The sequence below is a fragment of the Mauremys mutica genome, chromosome 4, assembly GCF_020497125.1.
Source record: "Mauremys mutica isolate MM-2020 ecotype Southern chromosome 4, ASM2049712v1, whole genome shotgun sequence".
In the NCBI taxonomy this organism is placed as follows: Eukaryota; Metazoa; Chordata; order Testudines; family Geoemydidae; genus Mauremys; species Mauremys mutica.
In genome coordinates this window covers 101,713,454-101,740,592 of record NC_059075.1, presented here as the reverse complement: position 1 = coordinate 101,740,592, position 27,139 = coordinate 101,713,454, and the positions used below count along the sequence as shown (strand labels likewise).

Here is a 27,139-nt window from a genome sequence, read left to right as displayed (position 1 = left end):
GATAAGGAAAAGTTATTTACTTATTCCCATAATACAAGAACTAGGGGTCACCAAATGAAATTAATAGGCAACAGGTTTAAAACAAATAAAAGGAAGTTCTTCTTCACGCAGCGCACAGTCAACTTGTGGAACTCCTTACCTGAGGAGGTTGTGAATGCTAGGACTATAACATTGTTTAAAAGGGAACTGGATAAATTCATGGTGGCTAAGTCCATAAATGGCTATTAGCCAGGATGGGTAAGAATGGTGTCCCTAGCCTCTGTTCGTCAGAGGATGGAGATGGATGGCAGGAGAGAGATCACTTGATCATTGCCTGTTAGGTTCACTCCCTCTGGGGCACCTGGTATTGGCCACTGTCGGTAGACAGATACTGGGCTAGATGGACCTTTGGTCTGACCCGGTACGGCCATTCTTATGTTCTAAGATTCTTTATTTAACTAAAGATGAACAAGTCATATTTGAATTGCCTGAAAAAAATGTTTAATTTTATATTAAAACAAAAAACAGTTTCTAGGAGTCAGAGAACAAAACCAGCAGAGAAGCTAGAATGCTTCTCGCTAGCAGCTGCCATGCACAGCTGTTTCCAAACTAAATTGACATATGCACAGGCTAGAGCATCAGTTGCAACACTGACTTACCTTGTACAGAAAGTGTTACTGTCATTTAGTGGGTTAGACGTTGCATCGTCCCAGCAATCTGTTTTCTAAACAGGCTCAGACTGGGCCACTGAACAACCAGGCATTTACCCCGTGAGCCACTATGATCTCGGTTAAGATGTGTTGAAATGGACACTGTGGTTGGGAGTGCACAGTGGCTGCCTCTGAAGCAGTCAGTAGGGCTTTCAATGGATGCTTCCCCTCACGCATTCCCTGTACACTGGCAGGGCTGCACTGTGGAAGAAGAGGTGGATGTAGCAAATGCCACTGCCCAGCATGCTCTCCCCAGGATGCATTATGCCTTCTATGAGCACATTACCTCTCTCCACAATGCTTGAGCATTGATGGTGTCCACTCAACTCCTTAGCAGTTATTTAGCCCAGAAGGATCAAATATTTTTGCATTAGCCACTGAAGAGGGAGAACATGAAAGAGTAGCTATAAAGGTAACATCAAGGAGTAGCTGTGAGACACGGTCACCATTGCCAAAGAAACAAACATGCCAGGAAGCAGATGAATGCATTGGCACTTTGTTAAAAATTAAGACTCTTTTCTCTCCCCCTCTCTTTCCCCTCTGTGTATTTGATACAGGTTTCAAACTTGTAACACACAGCTTTCCATTGGTAATAGGAAGAGTAGGGAGTAGCAAATATTCCTTGGATTCAATCAAACTTCATTGCCTACCTGCGCCCCTCCCTTAATTCTTAGTTGAACATACCCCAGGTTGCAGGGTTTTATTTATCTAATTTTAGAACTATTAATTTCTACCACAGATTTACAGAGGCTCAGGCTGGTAATACTTTGGAAATACAAATAGCAGCATTACCTAGCAGCAAACAAAGAACAGCACTTTCCTCATTTATACATAATGGACGTGATGACTCTCAGGGTATATCTACACTACCTGCCGATCTGACAGGTAGTGATTGATCTATTGGGGATCGATTTATCGCATCTAGTGTAGACGCAATAAAATCGATCCCCGATCACTTTGCCGTTGACTCCGGAACTCCACCGTGCACGAGAGGTGGAAGCGGAGTCAACGGGGGAGCAACAGCGGTTGACTCGCCACTGTCCTCATGGCCAGGTAAATCAACCTAAGATACACCGACTTCAGCTACACTTTTCGCGTAGCTGAAGTTGGCGTATCTTAGGTCGACTCCCCGCCCCCCCACCACTGTAGAGCTAGCCTCAGCAACAATAGCCCTGCATGTGGGACGCAAATGGCTTTAAACTCCCATTATACTCATTGTAATCTGATGCCACCCAGGGGCATTCCTAGCCCCTTGTGTAAGTTTAAGCAGTCTCAAGGTTGCTCTTACACTCTGAAGCACAATTTTAGAAAAGAAATGCAAGGCCCAATTCATCCCTTTTGAATATTTATGTCAACGCAAACTACAGGCGGCTCTGTAATGTGATTAAGGCCACTCATCAGATTCTGGACTCTGATTTTTTGGGCAAATGAGGGAAGAAATGGGTGTGTACACAACTGGCTACAGATTACTAGATCAGTGTTCAATAGATATATATTTACACATCTAATTACACGTTCTCTGTCACAGGCCCCCTTTTGGCTTCTTCTCTGGACCAGCCTCTGAATAGGGAATTGTTAATCTAAAATCCATCAATCTTTTGATCTGATACTTATTTAGTAAGAGTGCCAAAAGCTGGCACAAAAATCCATTCAGCTGGTTAATATTCCTCTGCTACTTGGGAAACTACTGCATCTCTCTCTCTCTCCCCATCCCCCTTCCTGGCCCAAGGAGACCCTCAACCACTTTGTGAAGATGTGGGGTAGGAGATGAATAATGTAGGGAGGCTCAGAAGCTCCATCCAAACTAGCAGAGAGCCTAACTCTGACCCAGTTCTTCTCCTCCCTAGTTTGTAGAACTGCCTCATCCTTGGTCCAGTTTCCAACCTTGCAGCACAGCGGGAACATATGTTTCTCAATGTTGCAGAGTCACTCAGTGGTTATTGACATTTAATCCAACTAGTTTATGCTAATAACAAATGCCTTTTGAAAAATTAATTGCATACAGTATTTATCATCCAATCTTTAGATGCCTTCTTCAATAATACATACACACAATGAAGGAAGTTCACAAAAGAAAAACGGTATTGTCACTCTGTGACATAGGAGGTTGGGTAATGGAATAGTGAAATGTAAGAGGAATCAGGTACAACAGCACCTATTTTCTAGCATGACTATGCATCATTTATGAAGTTTTGCTACAAGCCTCTATTTGAATACCTTTGTTTCAGAAAAAGAACACTAAGATCAATTATTGGTATATTTGTGTTATTTTTTCTTTTGCTTCATATTAAGTACAAGTGAGGCAGTACAATCAGTCCATAAGCTTAGTTCCTGTTCTCAGATTGTTCATATTGCAATTCCTTCTCTACACAGGCTTATTGAACAACAAAAAGTTCTCTCCCTATGGAATTTCTCATCAGTTATGTGGTGTTTTTCTGCTTTTTATTATGACTTTGAATCAGGTTGATTGTATGTCAAAAATATTGAGAGGCAACAGGGGATCTTCACTCTGTTTGCAATCTTGTACAATATTAAATTGTTTCAGGCTCAAAAGAAGGAAAAAAACTAAAGAAAGTGGTATGTTCATGTTATGAAGGAGGTGGAGGATTCAGAGAGGGAATAATTAAAATAAATGGCACAAATCTAGAGTTGGTTTCATTGTCACTGAATCAGGTTATAAGATCTCCTGGAGTTCAGTCCTATAAGAAGCTGAGCTTGAATCTAGGAAAGCACTTCACTTTCCTTTAACTTTAATCATGTGCACAGTCCTAGCAAAGCAAATAGAACTACTCAGGTTAGAGTTAGGTACTTTCATAAGTGCTTTGCTGGATTGGGACCAGAGCAGTGGAGGATTTAGAGTTAGTGGGGCCCTGTGCTCAACTTTGTTTTTGGGGCCCCTCCTTGGGACCCAGCCAAGAAGAAAAAAAAAACAAAACTCTCTTATCTCCCTCTGCCCCCATTTTTCATTCCTCCTCCTATAATTAATAGCAAGTAAATGAAAATAAAGTGAGGTACCTTGATTGTTTTTGTAGTCTAACTTATTTTTCCACAGACCACTTGAAAAAAAAATCGCTGAGGGTCTTGGCAGACCACTTAGTGATCTTTCCAAATATTGTTTGTACCATTAGCTAGCTATTGTGAAGTGCTTTGGATAAGATCACTTTATTAAAAAAAAAAAAGTAAAAAAAAGCATTGGGGTGTGAGGTCTGGCCAGGAAATTATGATGCAGGAGCAGCCTGGGGGTTGGGGTACAGGGTTTGGCCAGGAGTTAGGGTGCAGGAGGGGGCTCAGGGCTGGGATAGGGGGTTGAGGTGGGGAACGCTTACCTGGGGCAGCTCCCATTTGATGTGAGGGGTACAGGTGGGAACACGGAGGGGTGCAGTAGCTCCGGTTCGGTGCTCAGGGTGGGGATGGGGATGTGAGGGGGGTGCAGAAGTCAAGGAGGGCAGGGGGCAAGTGAGGGGGTGCAAGAGTCAGGACAGAAGGTGTGTGCTGGAGTCATGGGGGTGCTCCCAGCCTCCTGCCCCACCCCAGCCCCCTGCCCTGAGCGGCTCACATCGGGGGCGGGTATGTGTAGGGAGAGTGCGGGGGCTGCACCATTGCTCTGCCCTGCCCCCATTCCACCCTCTTCCCTAAGGCCTCGCCCCCACCTCTTCTCCGCCTCCTGCCCTGAGCATGTTGTGGCTCCCAGAGTGACCTGAGCTCCGGCAAACAGCTGTTTGGGGGCAGGAGCAGTACTGGGAGGGCGGAGGAGGAGTGGGCATGCAGCACGCTCAGGAGAGGAGGCAGGGGATGGGGGAGCTTGGCTGCCGGTGAGGGCAGAGCCTGCAGCTGAAGCCAGCAGGACCAAGCTTCTGCCCCCGCAGCTGCCCGGCCCTGGGGTCCCCTGTCATTGGCCTTGCCAGGGCACCCTGTGTTTCACTGTAAATCTCTCTCTGGACCAGAGTGCTCAGTATCTTCCAGAATCAAAAAGATGACTGGTGTTGTGGTTACAGTACTGGGCTGGAACTGAGAAGATATGAGCTCAATTCCTGGTTCCACCTCAGATTTCTTGTGTGACCTTAGGCAACTCACTTAGGCCCCAAATCAAAGTGCTTATGCAATAAACCATGTAACCAGGTACTTAAGTCCTATTTACTTCAAAGAGATTCAAGCATGTTCTTCAGTGAATAAAGAGGACTTCCAATGCAGCAAAAGCAGAATCTTAGCCACTCTGTACCTCATCTTCCTATCTATAAAATGCAGACAGGGATACTTATCTCTGACACTTTGCCTGTCTTGTCTATTTAAACTAGAAGCTCTCCAGGACAGGGACTTTCTTGTACTGTGGGTCTGTACAGTGTTTAGCACAATGGGACTCCAATTTCATTTGTGACCTCTGGGTGTTACTGCAGATAACTGCACACTGATTTATCTTAATCCTGTCTTATGCATATGTTATATCCCTTGCCTGGGCATTGTTATAAAGTATGAAAACCTGTTGAGAGTTGGGATAATAGTTTGGCAAGTTTCCACAAGGCTGTAATAGTTAAGCAAATTCTAATGTATTACAAAATACAGTTTGTAATCCATTTGCTTTGTGGTTTGTGAATGGGTACGTAAGCCCTTCTTTCCCCCTTTTGATTATTAATTTGACATGCCCTAGCCTTGAAATTAGCCAGGATTCAGCAACTCTGACTGCTCTATCATCTTAAAAGAGTTACAACTGATCAAGTTCCTTTCATTAACATTTCTTGCTTTTCAATATTCCTTGACACACACATTCTCCTATGGCTTTAACAAATCTGATTCCCTGGACTGTCAAGACTGGCAAATGCACCGGATATTTTCAGAATTTTACAGCTGCTCACCGGACAAGACCTTGCCAGACAAGATTTCACCAAGTTCAAAAATTTCACAGCCTTAGTTAGAACTAACCTCCAGTTTACACCAAATGTGTGATTTCTCTTTTCCACCATGTCTGGACATAATTCTCAGATAAGACCATTACAGTAAATGGAATAACGCAAGATGTGAAACTTGATTTATCTATGTTTTCACAAAAACTATGTAAAGGGCAGATGCAGCAATTCACTTTGTTTTATATGAAATGAGCTATAGAAATGTTTTCCACACCCTTCCACTGTTTTAATGGCATAAGCACAATCCATAATTTCATAGTAACACCACATCTGGGGTCCAGAACAGAAATTGAATGAAGTGTGTTTTAAAAGCAGATGGCACATTCAGGTCTTATGGAGGTGGGGTAACTAACAGGGGAGGAGAGAAAAGAGGAGGAGGAGAAGAGAGAAGGTGAAGGGAAAACAAGTTGAGATAAAGAGCAGAAGAGATAAAGGGGGAGAGCACTGATGTCAATGGGAATTGAGGGCACTGAGCACCACAGAAGAAGTGTTCAGCATCTCACAATCAATTCATAGTGAAGAGAAAATAAGGAAACATAGAAGGACAAACTGGAAATGCTTCAGGTGATTTGTGTTTTGTTCTCTGCAGCTGGCCCATAAATTCTCTACAGATTCCTTGGCCCTCTTACTAACAAGGCAGAGGACAATCAGTGAAGTGTCTGGGGGGGAGGGGAGAGGGGAGAAGAGAGAACAGTGTGTTAAGACAGGTAGGCAATGCCAAGCCTCTGTGTGGAGGAATGAAAGTAACACTATAGCTGACAAGCTGGTTATTCCGTGTTTGAACCCTGAAAGTTTGTATCTGTACAAGTTATTTGGACAAAAGTGATGTTTGGACAATACATCAACGGCAATTGATACTTCTGTGGAAAACTACGATAAAATGGAAAAAAAAATCAAAGTTCTCCCTCTCCGAGTTTTTCCCAGTTTTGTAACAGCCAAAAGCCTTGTTTGCCTACATATTTAGTCAAGAAAATATCTAGTGATCAGAGCACAAGACAAGGAAGCTGCCAGAAAGCCCCAAGTTCTAATACCAAGTTTTAGCACTGACTCCCCTTGATGCTAAAAGCAGTCACAGCCTTCTATGCAGCAGTTTCTCCAATGTAAAGTAGAGATAATGTTACCTACCCACCCAACAGGGACATATTATTTAATATTACACTAGTGATCAGCAGACCATGGCACTAGTCACTGGTATTACAGTGCTAGCAAAAACAAAACAAAGCACAAGAAGCCAAGCAGAACAAGTACAAAGGTCACAGACTTGCAAACCTTTCCTTATGTCTGGCCACTGATTACCTCTTGAGCACCCTGTCACGGCAGAGATCACTCTAGTGAACACTACCCCTCGGGCCATCCCATTTCTTCAGGGGCCCCTTAAGAATTCACAAAATAATCCAAACAGTCCCCAGGAGAGGACTGACTAACTAGGATCCCAGGTACACAGAGGCTATGCAGGCCCCAGCCCTACTTCTCTCTCTCTTTTCCAGTAGTCCAACACAAAGGCTTTCAAAACAAAATACAAATTCATGCAACCCTCACCCCAGAGTCCTCCCTAATAGCATCTCTCCACTGCTTCTTGGGCAGGGTCTCTCCTAGGACTCCCTACCTGGAGAAATGTCTTCTGCTTTCTTGTTCTTTTTCTCCTGCTGACTCTCTACCACCCTAAAGACAATTTCCTGAACTTCCCAGCAACTGCCTACTCTCTTTATCCTGGGAGCAGCTGATTCAATCCAGGTGAGGCTCATCCTGTAATCAGAGCTGGTTTAGCCCCAAACTCTCCAGCCCATGGGCAAGCCACCCTGGTACAGTTTCCATGGGACTACTCGCACAAGGTCAAATGGCATAATAGCAACATTTGTTAAAAAGTGTCTGATCTAGTCACACAGTATTATGAATAATTTCTGACAGCACATTTAATCACTTTAAAGTTTGGATTGTATTGTTCCACAATAGAGCTGTGATAAACTAAATCTATTTAAGCTTACATCCAGGAATTTTTAAAGCAGTATCTTGAACTTACTTTTGAAATATTTATTTCTGTGCTGTAAACACCAGCTCCAGCATGCCAATATTAATCATCTGTTTCAAGCCTGAAAATCCCTGGATCTGCACTTATTGCAGAAGATAAACTGAACATATTGACTTGAAATCCATCACAAAATTAGGAAGGCCTTCTTTTGATGAAGATGATTTGTGCTAAATTTGATCAGCTGCTCAGTCTTCAAACTCTTCTGACTTTCTCCTAAGTCCTTTTCTCTTCCAAAAGCTGTTACACTTTTATTATATTTCAGAAGAGTATGATTTATTGTAAGAATTCATATTTGTCAATATCCTTTAACACCTTTTGTATCTTCAGTTCATGCATGTGATGCTTTTTGACCTATTTGCACAGCATTTAAGGGTGAGATTATAATAATGCTATTGGCCCTGAGTGAGGAGTACCACATAGCTGCCCTGGGTCACTGCACTAAAGCAACTACAGAACAGAGATCTTAAATTCTTTGTCCTTTTTTTCTTGCCATAAAAATTAGAAGGCTATATAGAATACTAGCACACAGTAAACACTGCCAACGAGGCTCCCATTCAATCAAAATAATTCGTTAGTTTTTACTAGTTCTAGAGGGGTGGCTAAATTTAACCCAGTTTTACATGGCTTCCATCAGAGTGTAAAACATTATGTGTGATCCCCACATGTGGGACTGCAGCACTGCAAGGCATCTGCAAGCTCTCTTCTACCTGGGAACATGCAAGCATCTAGCACAGCCCAAAAGTACGGCCGGACAAATCTATGTGGGGGGTATAATAATGCTGGACACTGGAGAAGTGAAAAAGAATTTGTAAATATCAGATAACTTCATTATGAAAGTCCCAGCTACTTTCGGGGGGAGGAGGGGCTATCATATAGGGGGTTGGAGAAATAAGACAGATGTGAGCTCCAAAGTGCAACCCTGGAAAAGAAGAAAGAGTATTTTCTAAAGGACTATTTGCTACCTACCTGTCTCTGATTATGTTAATTAGGGTTCACAGCCAGGCTTTGTGCAGGCTACACATAGGGAAATAAATAAAATAAAATCCTTCCTTAAATTAACAGCATATTGTTGAAATACAACTATGATTTGGGTCTGACTCTTAATCTGAAGAAGATTAAGAGCTCATTGACTATCCAGGAGAAAGTTTCTACCTTCAAAAGAGGGAAAGGAAAACAGTAAAAGTCTTTGGCCACTTGAGAAGACATTACAATGTTTGAGCATGTCTGTGGATATGTCCATGCATCTTTTCTGACATAAACAAAAACCATGAGGCCTGGTAGCATTGGGGAACTTTAACTACCAAGGCATCTGTTGGAAAAGTAAAATGGCAAAACACAAAAAACTTTTTTTTTTTTAAGTGGCAGCAGTAACCAGAGGGACAGCCATTTTAGACTTGATTCTGACCAACTGGGACCAATAGGTAACAAATCAGATAGTAGAAGGCAATTTGGATGAAAGTCATCATGAAATGATATAAAGAAAGGAAGGTGTGACGGCTACAGAATAAGGACAATGGACTTAAAAAAAGCAGACTTTAACAAACTCAGAGAACTGGTAGGTAAAGTCCCAGGGAAAGAAAATGAAAGGACTAAGGAGTTCAGGAGAGCTGGCAGTTTCTCAAGGAGACAACATTAAAGGCACACTTGAAAACTACTCAGATGCAAAGGAAAGATAGGAACAATAATAAGGGACCAGTATGGTCCATCAGGAGCACCTTAATTACCTGAAAATCAAAAAGGAATCCTAAAAAAGTGGAAACATGGATGAATTACTAAGGAGGAGTACAAAAGAATAGTACAAGCATGTAGGGACAAAATCAGAAAGGCTAAGTCTCAAAATGAGTTACATCTACCAAGGAACATAAAAGACAATAATAGATTCTTTAAATACAATAGGAGCAAGAGAAAGACAAAGGAAATTGTAGGTTCTCTATTTAACAGGAAAGGAGAGCTAATAACTGATGACATCAGGAAGGCTGAGGTGGTTAATGCCTATTTTGCTTCAGTCTTCAGTAAAAGGTTTAATTGTGACCACATAGTCAGCACAAATAATATTAATAACAAGGGGGAATGGAATGGAAGCCAAAATAGGGTTAAATAATAGTTAGATAAGTTAGATGTATTCAAGTAAGCGGGGCCTGATGAAATCCATCCTAAAATACCTAAGGAACTACCTGAAGCAACTTCAAAACTGTCAGCAATTATCTTGGAGAACTCAGGAAGGACAAGTATGGTCCCAGACAACTGGAGAAGGGCAAATATTTAAAAAGGAGAACAAAGAGGACATGTATCAGAGAGGTAGCCGTGTTAGTCTGGTTCTGTAAAAGCAGCAAAGAATCCTGTGGCACCTTATAGACTAACAGACGTTTTGCAGCATGAGCTTTCGTGGGTGAATGCCCACTTCGTCGGATGCAAGAGGACATGGGGAATTATAGACTAGTCAGCCTAACTTCAATACCTGGAAAGATACTGAACCAAATTATTAAAACAATCAGTTTGTAAGCACATAGAGGATAACAGAATAATAAGGAATAGCTAGCATGGCTTGATAAATCCATGCAAATTGTCCCAAACCAGCCTTTGACAGTGGATAGGAGGGAAGCAGTAGACGTGATATATCTTGATTTAAGGAAGGCTTTTGATACAGTCTCACTTGACTGTATCAAACTAAGGAAATGTAGTCTAGATGAAATTACTATAAGGTGGGTTCACAACTGGTTAAAAGACTGTATTCAGAGACTAGTTATCAATGTTTGGCTATCAACCTGTGAAGCTGTATCTAGTGGGGTCCTGCAGGGCTCAGTCCTAGGTCCAGTACTATTCAATATTTTCATTAATGACTTGGATAATAGAGTGGAGAGTATGATTATAAAAGGTGAAGATGGCACCAAGGACTTTGCAGGTTAGGATTAGAATTTACAACAACCTTGACGATTTGCAGAACTGGTCAAAAATTCAGTAAAGACAAGTGCAAAGTACTTCAATTAAGAAGGAAAATCAAATGCACAACTACAAAATGGAGAATAATTGGCTAGTACTGAAGGCGATCTGGAGGTTATAGTGGATCACAAATTGAATATGAGTCAATAGCTGCAAAAAAAGGCTAATATTGTTCTGAGTTAACAGGAGGGTCATATGCAAGACAAGGGGGGTAATTGTCCCACTCGACTCAGCACTGGGGAGGTCTCGGCTAGAGTACTGTGTCCAGTTCTGGCCACCTCACTTTAGCAAAGATGTGGACAAATTGGAGAGAGTATGATAAAAGGTTTAGAAAACATGACCTATGTGGAATGGTTAAAAAACTGGGCATGTTTGGTCTTGAGAAAAGAATACTGCTAAGGGTTGTTCTAAAAAAGGATGGTGATCATTTGTTCTTTACGAACACTTCAGGCAAGACAAGCAGCAATGGGCTTACTCTGCAGCAAGGGAGATTTAGGTTAGATATTAGGAAAAACTTTCTAACTCTAAGGGTGGGTAAGTTCTGGGGTAGGCTTTGAAAGGAGGTTGTGAAATCCCCATCATTGGAGGTTTTTAAAAACAGATTGGACAAACACTAGTCAGGACAGGTCTAGGTTTATTTGGTCCTGCCTCAGCACAGGAGGCTGGAGCGGATGGTTTCTTGCACTCCCTGCCTACATTTCTATGATTCTATAACATGAACCCTCAGACCTTTGGGGTGCCAGGGCACAGTGATCTTGTTACATTTGTACACTGACCTGTAAAATCAATATCCATAACCAAAGATCATCTCTTATTTAAAAATAAAAATAAAACGCTAATATGACTTAACCCATCCACAAGAGTAGAAAGCTGTATACGTTAAAGGTTTAACGCTAGTTGTTCTCTTGTATGGCTTCAAGCAAAGTGAAGATTGGCATGACTTTTGCACATCCCTAGTTAAGTCTGCTGGTAAAAGGCATAGGGATTTATAATCCTCTTGTGTATTTTATATTACATCTATTTTTGCTCACTTCTTCCACATCCAAATCCATCTGTAAATGCCCTGAATTTCCCATTACTCTCAAATGATCAAGATCAGTACATCAGAAAGCAGACACTAATGAAACACCTCTCTCTGCTTTCGATGTGCCACGTACAGATTTTACATTGCCTGAAAAATTAAACAATAAACTCATGACATAAGGGAAAGGCAGGGATTTCTGTTGTTTTGCTTTCAGATGTCACATATACATGTTTTAATTTTTATTCTCTGCAAATTCCATGAAGTCAAAGTGCAGATCAGAAAAAAATATTGCAGCATGTTCTTTCCTAGTTGAGAACTCACAAAGGAGCAGCATGCTGCAGTAACAGATCCAGCAAGCAGTTAGTCCAACTACAAACTTCCTTACTCTAAGTTCAGCATTCAAGAATGCTGTTTAATTAGAGCAGAGGACTGGGCATCAGGAGTCCTGACTTTTATCCCCAGCTGTGTTAGTGACTTTGGGCACATCACTGAACCTGTTTTTGCTTCAGTTGACCCATTTGGTACATAACCTTCCTCACGGAAGTATATTAAGTTTTAATTAAATTTTGCCACATTCTGAGATCTCCAAATTGAAGGCACTTCAGAGGGTCAAATCCTCCACTCACGCACAGGAGAATTTAGCCCAGGACAACAGCCACCATAAAAATGCCAATGTATTTCCTAACACGCCCTGTGCTACAGTACCTGACATACCACAGTTATTTCCCCATTCTAAGTATATGGATATAAGTGGTAGGTCAGATTCTGTGGTGCAGCAAGTGTTGGGAAAAGTGGATTTTTTTTAATGGCTGCCACTACAATTGCAAAGTATCATCAATACCTGGGTTATTCAAGAATGCTAATTAAAACCCACAGTAATCAAAGAGTTAAAAGATCGTGTTAATTCCTTTGAAATATCAGTGTGCTTTTGTTTCTATTACTAGGCATGAAATACTATGGCCTCCATGTTTTAAAACCTGTAGAACCAAGATACAGAGAACTTCACATGTTCCTCCTTCTAAATAGTCCCTTTCCCCATTAGTTGGGTTGCAGGTGGTGTGATTTGAGAGAGAGGCAAGGGGAATGGACACTGAAACAAACTGTTCTGTTGGGGTGAGGTTGCCTGTAGCAGCTATTAGGGAGGCAGGCACTGCTTATGAAGGTTCTGGCTGCACTGAAGTTTTTTGGGGTGTTGTTGTTTTTTAAGACAATGTGCTCTCACCTCATGGGAATGAGCGATGGGGATGGATCTCTTGATGATTACCTGTTCTGTTCATTCCCTCTGGGGCACCTGGCATTGGCCACTGTTGGAAGACAGGATACTGGGCTAGATGGACCTTTGGTCTGACCCAGTATGGCTGTTCTTATGCTCATATTCCTCCGATGCTACAATACATATACTTTGTCACAACCATAGGACCAGTTCTGTCACCTCAACCTAGAATCAGGTACAATGCTTGTGAGTTAGGGTGGCAGTATATGGTCTGTAATAAGTAATTTACTTAAAAACACTATTATTGATGATTACTCTTTGAATACAGTCTTTCACCCAGTTGTACACCCACCGGATAGTAATTTAATCTAGACTACATTTCCCTAGATTTCTTAGAAGAATTTCATGTGGGACTGTGTCAAAAGCCTTACTAAAATCAAGATATATCATGTCTACATTCCCACCCACCCCACTTCATCCGGTAGGCCAGTAACCCTCTCAAAGAAGAAAATTAGGTGCACCCCACCGCACTTGAGTACTTTTTGTGAGTTTTGTAGTTTAACATTTTTATATTTACATAGTGTATTTAATAGTTGATAAAATATAATAGGTGGTAAAACCTTTAAACTAATATAGTGCTGTATGTACAGTGTATTATTCCCCGCACACACACACCATCCCCTTTCGTGGCCTCACCTCATTTTCTTCAGGCCAATTATCTATGTGCCCATTTCCTCAGTTTTAGTTAGAAGACTGGGTGGGGGGTGGGGGGAAGTTAATGTAATACAGTCAAAATTGGAAAGAACTTTCTAGCCTAGCTGATTATATTTCTAACAAAGAAAACTTGAGGCAGTGTGAAAATTCCTCATGTACAGGCCTTTTATCAGATTTTTCACCAGCCTATTCACTATTCTTATTATTCATTAAAAATGACCAAAAAAAATTTCTAGCTCTTAACTATTTTCCTGATATAATCCCTTCCTTCTCCACTCCTTCCGACTCACTGCATTTGCTTTTATAAAAAGAACTAGAAGTTTTCAGCCTTTTCTAAAATCAGTGTTTTGGCTGCTCATAGAGTCCTTTCATTACGAGATTACATAAATGAGTGCTTGACTCAACAGTGATGCAAAACAATTTTCTAAAAGAACAATCTATTCATGTGATAATAATTGCCTCATTTATTTTCCATAGAAATAGATCTGATTAATTTAATGTTTCTATTTTCAAGCAGATTAGATTGTGGCCGGCCTTTGGTGAATGGTAGGTAATTTCACAGTGCTAAGTAATTTTTGTTTTGTTTTAAATACTGTTTATTTACTATTATTTTTTTACCCAATTTCATGCAATCAGGTATTTAAAATGGCAAATAAAATTATAATAAAAACAGATACAAAAGCAACAATGTAAATTGTTTCACATCTTCTAACACTAACAAAGGTATCAAAGATTAAAGAGACGATCATTTCAAATTTTCAAAACTGTCCCTGACGGCTGCAAGAGATACCTACCTGGAGAAGGATGACCCTAGGTACAGGGAGCCTGCATAAAGGAGTCAATAAGGTTTCTGATTCCTTCTCACTGATGCCAAATTTGAGTCACAATCTAGCCCTGAACCATTATTCTATTTCTCCTCTAGGCAGGATTATCATCCTTTCTATGGAACTAGTTTGCCAGTCATTTACCAGGCATTCATAAACCAACCTAGCTCTGAGGGGGAGCCTTTACCAAGTATGTAGACAACATGCTTATCCCACAAAACCAACAGAAGCAGGATAATATTCTTAAATTTACAAGAATGATATCTGGACTGTGTCCTGTAGAAAAAGCAAATAATTTTGAGGAGTAGTTTTGTGGGTAAAAAATGTTTTAAAATGTGGCCAGAACCCACTAGAAACTGTGATTCTTCTCTTTTGGATATCACAGTGGGGAGAGGGGGTCATGACATTCCATTAGCAGGACTACAATCAAAAGAGAATATTTCTTATCTTATGCAGCTTGCTTTCATATTTCAGAAGTAGTCTGCACTGGTTTGTGTGTGAAAGTTCAGTAGCTGGCAGCAGAAAGATAGGTTGGGTGCAGCTTGCATTTGTTACCAAATCAGTTCTATGTCAGCAAAGGACATGATGGAGCAAAGTTTTAATGTCTGATGCCCATTTGTAATTGCAAAAATGTGCATTCCGTTGCAGTTTCTGCATTTGTGTACCGGTAGGAGTTTAAACACCTGGTTACATATACAGCTGGGTACATGTTTTTGCACCTGGATCTCAGGCCTCCTTATTTCAAATGCGATCCTACATGTATAAATGGATTTGGAGACATGGATGCCATTCTCCCCCAGCACATTACTGCTGTTCTCCATTCACAGAAAGCAACCAAACACAAAAGACACATACTGCCATAAAGGGATGCAATCCATCATTCTAGAGTAAAACTTTATGCTCCACTATACAGAACTGCCAAGTGCTGAATTTCTGCCCTCGTGGTGCCAAGATGTAACAAAATAGTGGTGGTGGGGGGAGGATTCTGATTTAAAAGAAAATTTCTATTTCTGAGCAAGATCAAGCCCTGTAATTTGCACTTTACTGCGTCAGCTATGGCTGCTGTGTCCCAGGGGAATTCCCTTTCTATCTTAAAGGCAGGAATAGAAACATAACCTGCCCTCTCCAGGAGTGAACTGAAAATTCCAGTGGAGCTCCAGAGGAGTCCAGCTGGTGGAAGACTGAAGCTCAGGCTGACTCAGGCAATCGTCAGTAATACACTTTAAAGCATACTAAGCTAAACTGACCATGGGCACTTTTACTGCGCAGTAAGTGTCCATATGGTGAGTGATGTTTTTGTGAAGGCCAAAACTATAACAGGGTTCAAAAAAGAACTTGATAAATTCATGGAGGATAGGTCCATCAATGGCTATTAGCCAGGATGGGCAGGGACAGTGTCCCTAGCCTCTGTTTGCCAGAAGCTGGCAGTGGGCAACAGGGGATGGATCACTTGATGAGTACCTGTTCTGTTCATTCCCTCTAGGGCACCTGGCATTGGCCACTATCAGTAGACAGGATACTGGACTAGATGGACCATTGGTCTGACCCTATGTGGCCATTCTTATGTTCTTATGAGTTAGTGCAGAGTATCCAGTGTGCTGTAAATTCACACTCTAGCTTGCTGTGCACTGACTTCCCTGTGTAGACAAGCCCAAGCGCATACAACAATTGTGCCTGGTTTTGTGGGGGGTGGGGGTTGGTGATTTTGTGTGGGTTTTTTTTTTGTTTTGGGTTTGTTTTTTTTGCAAGGGCAATAGGAGCCTTCCAAAAGGGAGACCAGTCTTCAGCCCTTTTGAAACTTTAGTACTATATATCATAGTTATTGCATGAGCAAAGTAAGTGGACCTCTATTTCCTGAAAATTAGGACCTTTGTGACACATTGCCAGCTAACAATAACCCCAAAGTGATGGGTTTCTGTTTGATGCAAAACATGCATATGTGACAGCTTTGGGAAGCATTCCCAGCTCTTTACATTGCAAGTCTCACAATATTTGCCTTTAAAGCCTTAGCTCCTGAAATCATGCAATTATCTGAGCATTACAGCTTTCATCTTTAAAAAAAAAGGTTCTAACCATTGTGGTAGTGGAGAAAAGCTGGGGAAAAAAAACCCAAGGCAAACAGAAAGAACGGAGCCAATGATTGTTTGGTTTTAGTCACATGAGTTTTAAGTCTATCTCCTGATCATTTCAGGGGCCTGACTCACAATTGCTGAACGTTTGTGGCTAGAGTCATAGAGTTTAAGGCCTGAAGGAACCACCAGATCATCTAGTCTGACTGCCTATCTATCACAGGCTACTAAAACCACCCAGCAACCAAAATACTGAGGGTCTCAGTATCCATTGGTTCTGCCTAATAGTTTCATTACTGCAATCAGGCAGGATTTTAATGTCTACGAATCCTACTTTTCAAATGTTGAAGCCAATGGGACTACTTACATGTGTAAAATTAAGTGTGTGTGTATGCTGGATTGGGGGGTAATTTAGCACAAGAATGAGGTTTGCCAAGCAGAGAAGCCATGGAGAAGTATATGCTTCAGGTGATTCATGCACCAACTTTGCTTTCAATATCCTACTGGTTAACAACAACATAGCAGGCTAAGAGAGGGAGGACACTTAGAATCATAGAACCATAGGGTTAGAAGGGACCACAAGGGTCATCTAGTCCAGTGGTTCTCAACCAGGGGTATGCAGAGGTCTTCCAGGAGGTACGTCAACTCATCTTATTTGCTTAGTTTTACAACAGGCTCTAGAGCCCTGCAGCAGGATTGGGGTCCCGCAGGTCCTGCAGGACCCACTGCCATAACAGCGGAAGCAGGATGAAAATTCAATGAACAAAGCAGGAGTGGGTACTGTGGGATGGGACAGGAGTGGGATTAAAAAAATAGTCCTGCTGAGCCGCAAACAGCATGAGCACTCCACTGCTCTCCGGCTGCCTAGTTCTGAAGGCAGCGTCACAGCCAGCAGCAGTGCAGAAGTAAGGGTGGAGTGGTATGGTATTGCCACCCTTACTTCTGTGCTGCTGCTCACAGTGGCTCTGCCTTCAGAGCTGGGGGGCCAGAGAGTTTTAAAGTAAGGTGAAACTTAGGGTACGCAAGACAAATCAGACACCTGAAAGGTTTACAGTAGTCTGGAAAGGTTGAGAACCACTGATCTAGTCTAACCCCCTGCCAAGATGGATGGTTTAGACACAAAAAATCCTCCAAGACAGATGGCTATTCAGCCTTCTTTTGAAAACCTCCAGTGAAGGAGCTTCCACAACCACCCTAGGCACCCTGTTCCATTGTCCTACTGTTCTTACAATTAGGAAGTTTTTCCTGAAATTTATTCTAAATCTCCTATGCTGTAGTTTGAACGAATTGCTCTTGTCCTGCCCTCTGTCACAAGAGAGAACAACTATTCTCCATCTTTTCTGTCAGCCTTTCAAGTATTTGGAGACCACTGTCATGTCCCACCTTAATCTCCTTAAACATACACAGTTCCTTCAGCCTTCGCTCATATGACTTGCATTCCATCCCTTTGATCATCTTTGTCACTCTCCTGTGGACCATTTCCAGTTTCTCTACCTCCTTTTTATACATTGGTGACCAAAACTGGACACAGTACTCCAGCTGAGGTCTTATCATCTCCAAGTAGAGAAGTCTATCACTTCCCATGACTTGCATGCTATGCCTCTGTTAATGCAACCCAAAATTGCATTTGCTTTTTATGCAACAGCATTGCATTGTTGACTTATGTTGAGGTTGTGATCCACCACAACTCCCAGGTTCTTTTTAGCAGTGCTGTTGCCAAGCCAGTTATCCCCATTCTGTATTTTTGCATTTGGTTTTTCTTCTCAAAGTGTAGCACTTTACATTTTGTTCTCTATTGACCAGTTCTCCGATTTATCAAGATCCCTTTGAATTTTAGCTCTATCCTCCAAACTGTTTGCAACCCCCTGCTAGCTTTGTGTCATTTGCAAATTTGATCACTGTGCTCTCTATTTTACATCCAGATCATTAATAAAGATGCTAAATAACACTGGACTCAGAATGGATCCCTGTGGAACCCCACTTGAGACCTCCTTCCAATCTTGTATCATACTTGCTCCATGAATCAAAATATGCATGGCAGGTTACATTTTAGGCCTACCTGTCTTGATGGTGTTATTTAAAAAAAGAAAATATATATATTACAAAGTGTTGCTTGTTTTAAACCCACTTATCACAACTTTGGCCACAATTCAGAAAACTTTCATAGTCAAGACAGTTCTAACACTTATGCTTGAACATTAAGAACATGATTAACAGCTTTTGAAGTCAATGAGACTTAAACACCCACTCTTGGATCTTAGTAAGCATAGATTGGAGTACACCGTTAAGTGCTTTCCTGAATTGGCGCCTCCAGAAGCAAAATCTGAGATATTACATTGTTTGATTTATACAAAATAACTGGGACTCTCACAAAAACATTTCATTCTCCCTCCATTCCAGGTCCTCCTCATAGCTCTGCATGACACATTGAAAAGACTGTGGTGAATCAAGACACCTGGCATTGTGTTTGAGTTTACTGACCAAACTGAAGGAAGAGAATAGCATGATTGTCCTCATTGCTCCTTAGCTGAGGAGTACTGGAAGTGGAGCTGTGCAAATAACCAATTTTTAGGGTCATTGGCTGAACTGAAAACAAAAATTTGTTTCAGATCAATCAGAAAATATTTTTGCTTTCTCATCAAAACAAACAAAAAATTGTTTTAGGTCAAACAAAACATGTTCTGATATTAGGCATTTTAACAGCTTTTTTATTATAAGATAAGGAAATCTAGTAATACCATTCACAAAACAGGAGTCAGAGGAGGAGGAGCTCCCCTTATAATCTAGAGACCTAGTATTAGACCACTCATCTGAGATATGGAAAACAAGGGCTCATGTCATTAGTCCACCTAATTCAGTGCAGGGACTTTAATTTGGGATCTTTCACATTGTAGGTGAGTGCCCGAACCACAGACCTACATGGCATTCTGGGTGACTTGCTCTAAATGACTCCTGCTGAAACTGTTCCACTTTGTATAAGTAATTAAATATTCTAGAAGTGGCCAAGTGAATTTATAGTCTTCTGCTTGACTGACAATGCAAGATCCCTTAGCTAACAGCTTTCATCTGTAACAATCCCAAGAAAATTCTTGACTAGAGTTTCTTGCTCACATGAAATAGATTCCAGGTTTCTGTCTGAATTTTTTACGATCCATCTATTCTGTGTTTTGTTAAAATACACTAATAAACTAAAACGCTATTTGACCACTGTACAAATTCCAAAAATTCCAAAGCAATTCAACTGGTCTCTAGATGTGCACCAGACCCTACAATTTTCCTTGCCTAATTATTTGCATACATAACCCCAAATGGGAACATACACTTGCAATTTGTATGTGCAAATGTGGATTTTTGTGCATGGAAACATAATGGCAGGCACAAGAGAAAGGAAATGTAATTTTTAACAGTGTACAACTCAGCTAAACCTGAACAGAATTTAATGGGACAAAGAAAAGGCATTTTTTACCCTGCAGGCTTCTCTTCAGCCAAATTTCAAAAGCCAGCTTCAAACAATGGAGATGTGAGAGCTTCTCAAAACAAAAAGGTTGTCAGAATGTTTTGTAATGGGAAACGTTAGGCAACCTGAATATGAGTGTTGCTGCCAGCTCCCTCTATAACGTATGTATATTATCTAACACAATGGGTCCCTGATCCCCAATCAAGGACTCTAAATGCTACCATAATGGAAATAATAAATGGTATTTCCCATATTTATAATTTTAACTAGAAAGGATATTGCTAGCAGATTAATATCCCTTATACCAGAATGAACTTTTTAAATGCACTCACTGTAGTTACATTATTTTATATATAGTAAAAAGTGCCATATAGATTAAGAGGTACTCAAACCATAATGGGACACATATAATACAGTGAATGCATTTAAACAGTTCATTTTGGTTTAAGGCAGTGGTTCTCAACCAGGGTGTGTCACGAGCAGGTTTCGGGGGGTCCGCCAAGCAGGACCAGTGTTAGACTTGCTGGGGCCCCGGGCAGAAAGCCGAAGTCCCACTGCATGGGGCTGAAGTCCGGGGCCCTGAGCAACTTAACTTCACAGTGCCTGTGGCATGGGGTCCTGGGCAATTGCCTGGCTTGCTACCCCTTAACACCGGCCCTGGCTTTTATATGCAGAAAACCAGTTGTTATGGCACAGGTGGGCGATGGAGTTTTAATAGCATGTTGAGGGGGCCTCAGAAAGACAAAGGTTGAGAACCCCTGGTTAAGGGATATTCCATGTACTTTTACTATATATAAAACAACGTAAATAGCTGTGTCATAGAAAGGTCTATAAATAAATGAATTATTTAAATAAAGAAGAGTAACTATTGGCACTCCACTCTTTAGGTAAAAAAAGCAAATAGTCTCTTGGCAAATTACAGTATTATGCAGCATATGTATGAATTACTTGCAGAGGCTGAAATGCATACATTATAAGAAAACAGAAAAAATATTTTACTTTCCTATCTGGCAACTACCTCCAAGTCCAGGGGTAGTGGGGCAGACTCAGCTTTTTTTAAAGGTAAACATGGCAAACAGCTTTTGATCTCTGTGAGATACAGCGTATTGCCAAACAAAGCAAAGAATTGCATCAAATTTGCCAATGAATTGTTTTACTTATTTCCTATCATGCCTTCCAAATACACGATTACAAGGAGTTAGACCCAGGTTTACCTGTATCCCATAATATCCAGTGTTCTCTCAAATTATTGTTTGATCATTTATTTATTTATGATAGTATTTAACAAACACTAGTTCATGAAACTGAGTTTATAGAAAGTGTTATTTCTATTAAAGAAATTAATCCCATATCATGTTAAGCTTTTATTATTGTTTTTTCTTGTGTAACAAATTTTGGCTCTTTATCTCAGTCGTAGCTCACATTTGTGCTTCAGCAGGTTGAATCTATGACTGTCCTGTAATTTTGTGCTGCAACTTACTAGTGGTACCCATTGGAGGCTGCACTGCTCAGTGGTAACAGGATGTGAAGCTTTCTGTAAGTGACAGGTTTATTTACAACACAGGTCAATAGTAACCAGGTTAGTTACTGTCCGATAACTATTTGGTGACCATGAAAGGAGCTGGTGGTTCCAGTCCCATTTCTAGGGAAAAGGATGTCCAAATCATAGACTTACCAGTGTGTCTGGCACTAATTAACATATTTGGTGAGAGTCTCAGCACAGTCTAAAGTGCTGAATGAACATGACAGCGTACCAGCTTCCTCAACCCAAGAGGTAGTCCCTGCAGAGCAAGGCTGAGCATGGAAATGTTCTGGGTTCTGATACCTTCAAGGCCTTCCATGACCCATCTAGACAAATTTGACACCGGTAAGAATAGTTTAATGTGTAATATACGTTTTAACTTAAGTGTCCCTTTAAAAGTCAGTAACATTTATAGTATACTGTACCGGACACTGTTCTTTTAAAAACAACTTTTAGAGTCAACATATCCAGATTACATTTGTTAACTAGAAATGTACTTTAGTTATAGCAGAAACTACATTAGGAGCATACACTGAAACACTACCAACAATAAAGATTTGCCCCTGAACCTCCAAGCTCACAACTGGAAAAAAAGGAGTAGGCTGGGGGAAGGGGATATACGCACCTGATTCTGGGGCCAGCAAGGCAGTGGGCTGATCTCTGATGTAAATTAGAGTAGCCTCATGACTCCCCTAATTCACACCCAACTGCTTATTGGTCTGAATGATTGGTCTGGGAGCTGGGGGGAAGGTTTTGGAAATCCTCAGTGGTATAGGAGCACTATAGAGGCTTCCTCTTCCTCCAGTCTTTGCACAGGGGATGTGACCAAAGTGTCCTGGGGTTCTAGTGGTCCCCAGCTGCCACAGCAGACAGGCAGTGAAACATAAAGTAGCCCTTAGGCTGCTCTACTTCACATTGGGGCTTGTCTGATGCCACCATAAATTAGCCACAGAATCAGAGGAAGATCCAGTGATTAATTTTATGCCAGGGTTTACCAGGGCTGAGCCCAGGCACCTCTAGGGGTGGCAGTTCATAGCCCTGGCACCTCTTGGTTTGCCGCATCAGTTATGAAAGTAAAAAAATTGCATGACCCATGGCAACCAAATTGCTTGAACTCTGAGCACCTCTTTCATTACAAATTAAGCACTGAGAAGAGTGGCTTAAAACCACCTTTGCATGGCACCTCACCCTGGGAGGAGTGCTGCTTTGGTGCAGCTGAAAAGCTGGCCCAAACTGATTACCAATTAGAGTTGATATAAAAGTAAAACATCCTTTAGCTTCATTCATATTAAACATTAAGTCTTATCTTTTTCTAGAAAAAAAATCTTAAAATACTCAAATATGACACTCTATTGCAAAGCTTGTGATGTTCCCAGGTTTCATTTTCATATTTAAAATCATAAATAAAATACAATGTAAGATGCTGTATTAAAACCATGAATGATGATAATTTCTGTCCACAAAGCATCTTTCACCCAGAAGAACCACAAAGCACTTTACAAACGTATTTATAAATGGAATCCGCCAATTAAATGCAGCCATTTGTCTGAGATCACAAAATACAAGTGAAGTAGTAAATATATGTAACAGACTACAAAGAAAAATACAAAGGCCGATCCTGCTGACCACGAAGTCCATGGCAAAATTCCCATTGACCAGTGGTAGCAAGATTGGGCCCTACATTAACAGTCTGCAGTTCGATTTAATAATCTTGCATTCTTTATATCTTCCTCTGCAGTTTCTTTTGGATCAGAAATTCACAGTTTGTCTCTTATATACCGTATCACTTATCTTATTAGTGGAAACACAAGAAACTTCATTACAACTAGACCCTATTCTGTTGCTCTGATCATATTTCAGTACAACTGATACATAAAAAAAGAGAAAAGTCTTACGTAAGTCTTCATTCAAGACACTAAAATCTGCAGCTCCAAATCCATTTTATCCACTCTCAGCCACATAAAAGTAAAACATTTTGCCTAGAAGAATAATGAGGATGGTAGAAATAGACAATGTTTTCTACCAGTCCATTTAACAAATGAAACATTTACTTTCTGCTTGGTGTAAAGTGACAGCAGTCTTATTAGACCTGATACCGATCCTCCCTAGAGGATTTCAATGAACAAGTCACACAGGTTGAGGTCAATATAGCAAATGAATTAAATGAAGAGAGGCTGGAAACAGACAGAAATTAGAAACAGAAATTAATTAAAAACAACACAAAAAGTAAAAGTATTCCCAATGAAAGCCTTTCCTGGGAAATATAACATTTAATAAAATATTAAACTGCTCTGAAATCATTTAAAGATGTTTCAAGTGTGTGCAGATTTGAATCTGAACCTTTCAAAGTTGGCCTCTCTTCACAAGCACAACATGCCACAAATATTGGATACTGGATAACTCCTATAAATGCTCAACTTGTGCTATGTTACTGCTTGACTTGCTATTAGGTAAACATATTATGTTTGTATTTGTTGTATTTAAAGGTGAAATAAGCCAGTGACTTTTGTACAATAGAGAAATCAATATGCTCGTACTGCAATGTGATATTCTCTTATTTTTTTCAAAATCAAAACTAAAAAGATTGACACAGTTGCATGCTAAGCTAGGATGGGGTGAATTTTAATCAACACTCCCCAGAAGCCACATGTTGCTGGGTGGAGACAGTTTCTCAGCTTGCCTATACTGTCTTAAATAACCTTAGTGGCCTTTAAAGGTCTCAGGAAGAACACAACATTGGAGGTATGAGAAGATCAATTTTCCCAAGTTTTGTCGAGGCTAGAGCTTGAAGTCCTGCTTGTATGTGTCAATTAACTTGAGTTAAGAAACTCAGCTGTAAATGTTAGGTCTAGAGATTCCACAGACATTTGTAGTTTACCCTAAACTGAGTAGTGATGCATATCGGTACACTTCCCCATGTGGGATTATTGGTCAAAAGGCCGAAACTAATGAGTGCTGTCCCAGAAGATCATAGAAATGTAGGACTCGGAGGGAACTCGACAGATCATCTAGTGCAGTCTCCTGCACTGAGGCAGGACTAAGTATTATCTAGATCATCACTGACATGTGTTTATCTAACCTGTTCTTAAAAACCTCCATGACAGATATTCCACAACCTCCTTAGGTAATTTGCTCCAGTGCTTAACTGCCCTCACAGTTGGGAGGTTTTTCCTAATGTCTAACCTACATCTGCAATTTAAGGCCATTACTTCTTGTCCTGTCCTCAGTGGATACGGAAAACAACTTGTCACCCTCCTCTTCAAAACAACTTTTTACATACTTGATGATTGTTATGTCCCCCACCCCCCCAGATCCAACCATAACCCTAGATCCTTTTGTGCAGTACTCCTTCCTAGGCAGTCATTTCTCATTTTCTATTTGTGCAATTGGTTGTTCCTTCTTAAGTGTAGTATATTGCATTTGTCCTTATTGAATTTCATCCTATTTATTTCAGATCCTTTCTTCAGTTTCTCAAAGTCATTTCAAATTCTAATCCTGTCCTCCAAAGCACTTACAATCCCTCCCAGTTTGCTATCATCCACATATTTTATAAGTGTATTCTTTCTCTCATTATCCAAATCATTTATGAAGATATTGAAAAGAACCAAACCCAGGACAGAACTCTGTGGGACCTCATTCAATATGCCCTTCCAGTTTGACAATGAACCATTAATAACTACTATGAGTATAGTTTTCCAACCAGTTGTTCACCCATCTTATAGTAGTTTTGTCTATATAAACTAGGCTATATTTTCCTAGTTTGCTTATGAGAAGGTCATTTTCAGGACCTTGTCCCTCTGAACGCATGGGAAAAGCCTAATGACCACAGATAGAAACCAGATTTCAGGAGCATAAAGCTATCATGATGCACATAAGGTGAGCATCATAGAACATTTCATCCATGTGGCAAAGCCAGCCCTCCTGCCTATGGAATAGCCTACATACTCATATCGTCTAATTCGTGGTATTTTTAGAGTTAACTTTTACTTTTAAACAATAGCATAAATATATTTACATGTATGAACTCTGACTGCATTTTATTTAAGTGGTTGAATATTTGTGTCTCTTACAGACATGTTATCAAGAAGAGAATCTATTTATTGTTGGTAGTTCTGCTTGACCCCATTAGTTAGGCAGACAGGTATGTGTATAAAACTCATCCCAAGCAGATATTACACCATTGTCTCATTCCAAGACAAGACAAATTCAATCTTAGCAATCCTTGACAGCTTTGGGTTGTAGCAGATGGTCAAAAAACAAATGGACTTGGTACCAAGGAAGGAAGGTATCTGCAGGAAGAGTCTGTGATAAGTATTCTACTATTTGCATTTCAAGAGAGCTGAATAGTAACTGAAATAGCCATGCCAGAATTTGCATCAAGCTCAGGAGCCCTTTGACAATCTGTTATTCTCTGAATATAGAGTCCCATTCCAACCCCCTTATGGCCAAGGACCTATAAAACACCAGAGCAACTCACTTCAGTGATTATTAGCGCTAATGGTCCTGTTAAATCAATGCTGACCTGTTACTATGACTACGAGAACCAACACAAAGCCAAATAATGAGGAAAATTTGAACGTCATTTCTGCTCTCTAATGAAAATTTGGATATAGAATTCCCCCTTCTCACCCATTCACTGTCATCCTAGCTGAAAAGCCAACGGTAGGTAAATGACTAGAGTATCTTTGCAGAACTCACAGGGTGGGATTCACAGTAAATTTCCCAGACAACTAATATATCCAGAAGTCCACTATACAATGTTAAGCTGACGTTCCATGATCTACAAGCAATCATGAAGCCAATAGTTGGATACAAAGACACAATATGTTTATTAGGTATTTTCAAAACAATATTTTCTGTCACCGTGAACTGTGATGACCAGTTTTGTGAAGGTTGCTACATATTAAATCATTCATATTGATTTTCACTTTTTTTTAATAATCTTCCTGTATTAAGACAAAGACGCCTCCCGGCTGCAGCTAACATCAGATTCTCAGAGACAGCAGCTTCAGTCTGGTTGCCACTCACTTTGATTTCTTTTCACCAATGTCTGTGGCAGTCCTCTAGCATGTATACTTGAAAACCTTCAAAGCCTAAGATGCCAGATTTCTGTTTGTCCTATGGGAGACTGGCAGGACAAGCCTAAGAGAGCTACCAAGTGAAACACTGCAAGGGAGGTAGGAGGGTGGTCATGTACCACACGGCTAGAATGCAACAGATACATGGATTGGACACTGAATGCAGTGCAGTGGTCACACTGAAGCTACATCACATGAAGGTTGGCAGAGGTTTGGAGGTGAATGATGTAGTTATTGTGTGTGAGAAGTAATGATAGAGGATACTGACAGCACCATATTTATCTCCTTGTGTCGCTGACTTTCTTATATTGCATGAGCCAGGCAAGACTGGCAGCTATCTGTTCAAGTAAGTTCCCTAAGCCAGTGGTTCTCAACCAAGGGTACGCATACCCCGGGGGGTACGCAGAGGTCTTCCGGGGGGTACATCAACTCATCTAGATATTTGCCTAGCTTTACAACAGGCTACGGAAAAAGCACGAGTGAAGTCAGTACAAACTAAAATTTCATACAGACAATGACATGTTTATACTGCTGTATATATTATACACTGAAATGTAAGTACAGTATTTATATTCTAATCAATTTATTTTAAAATTATATTGTAAAAATGAGAAAGTAAGCAATTTCTCAGTAATAGTGTGCTGTGACACTTTTGAATTTTTATATCTGATTTTGTAAG

At 40.6% G+C, this 27,139-nt stretch overlaps 1 protein-coding gene across 4 annotated transcripts in view; it reads right to left on the bottom strand.

Annotated features, from left to right (window-relative positions):
- INSC (INSC spindle orientation adaptor protein) overlaps positions 1 to 27,139 on the bottom strand; it is a 198,797-nt gene that overhangs the window by 168,469 nt on the left and 3,189 nt on the right. For 2 of the 4 annotated variants that reach the window (XM_045012201.1, XM_045012198.1), the window contains exon 1: positions 7,197 to 7,242. The exons of 1 other annotated variant lie outside the window; for it this stretch is intronic. The gene's annotated coding sequence lies outside the window, so the exon portion shown is untranslated. Of the gene's footprint in view, positions 1 to 7,129; positions 7,252 to 27,139 lie in introns of those variants that run through there. One more of the 4 variants, XM_045012200.1, reaches the window with a different exon arrangement.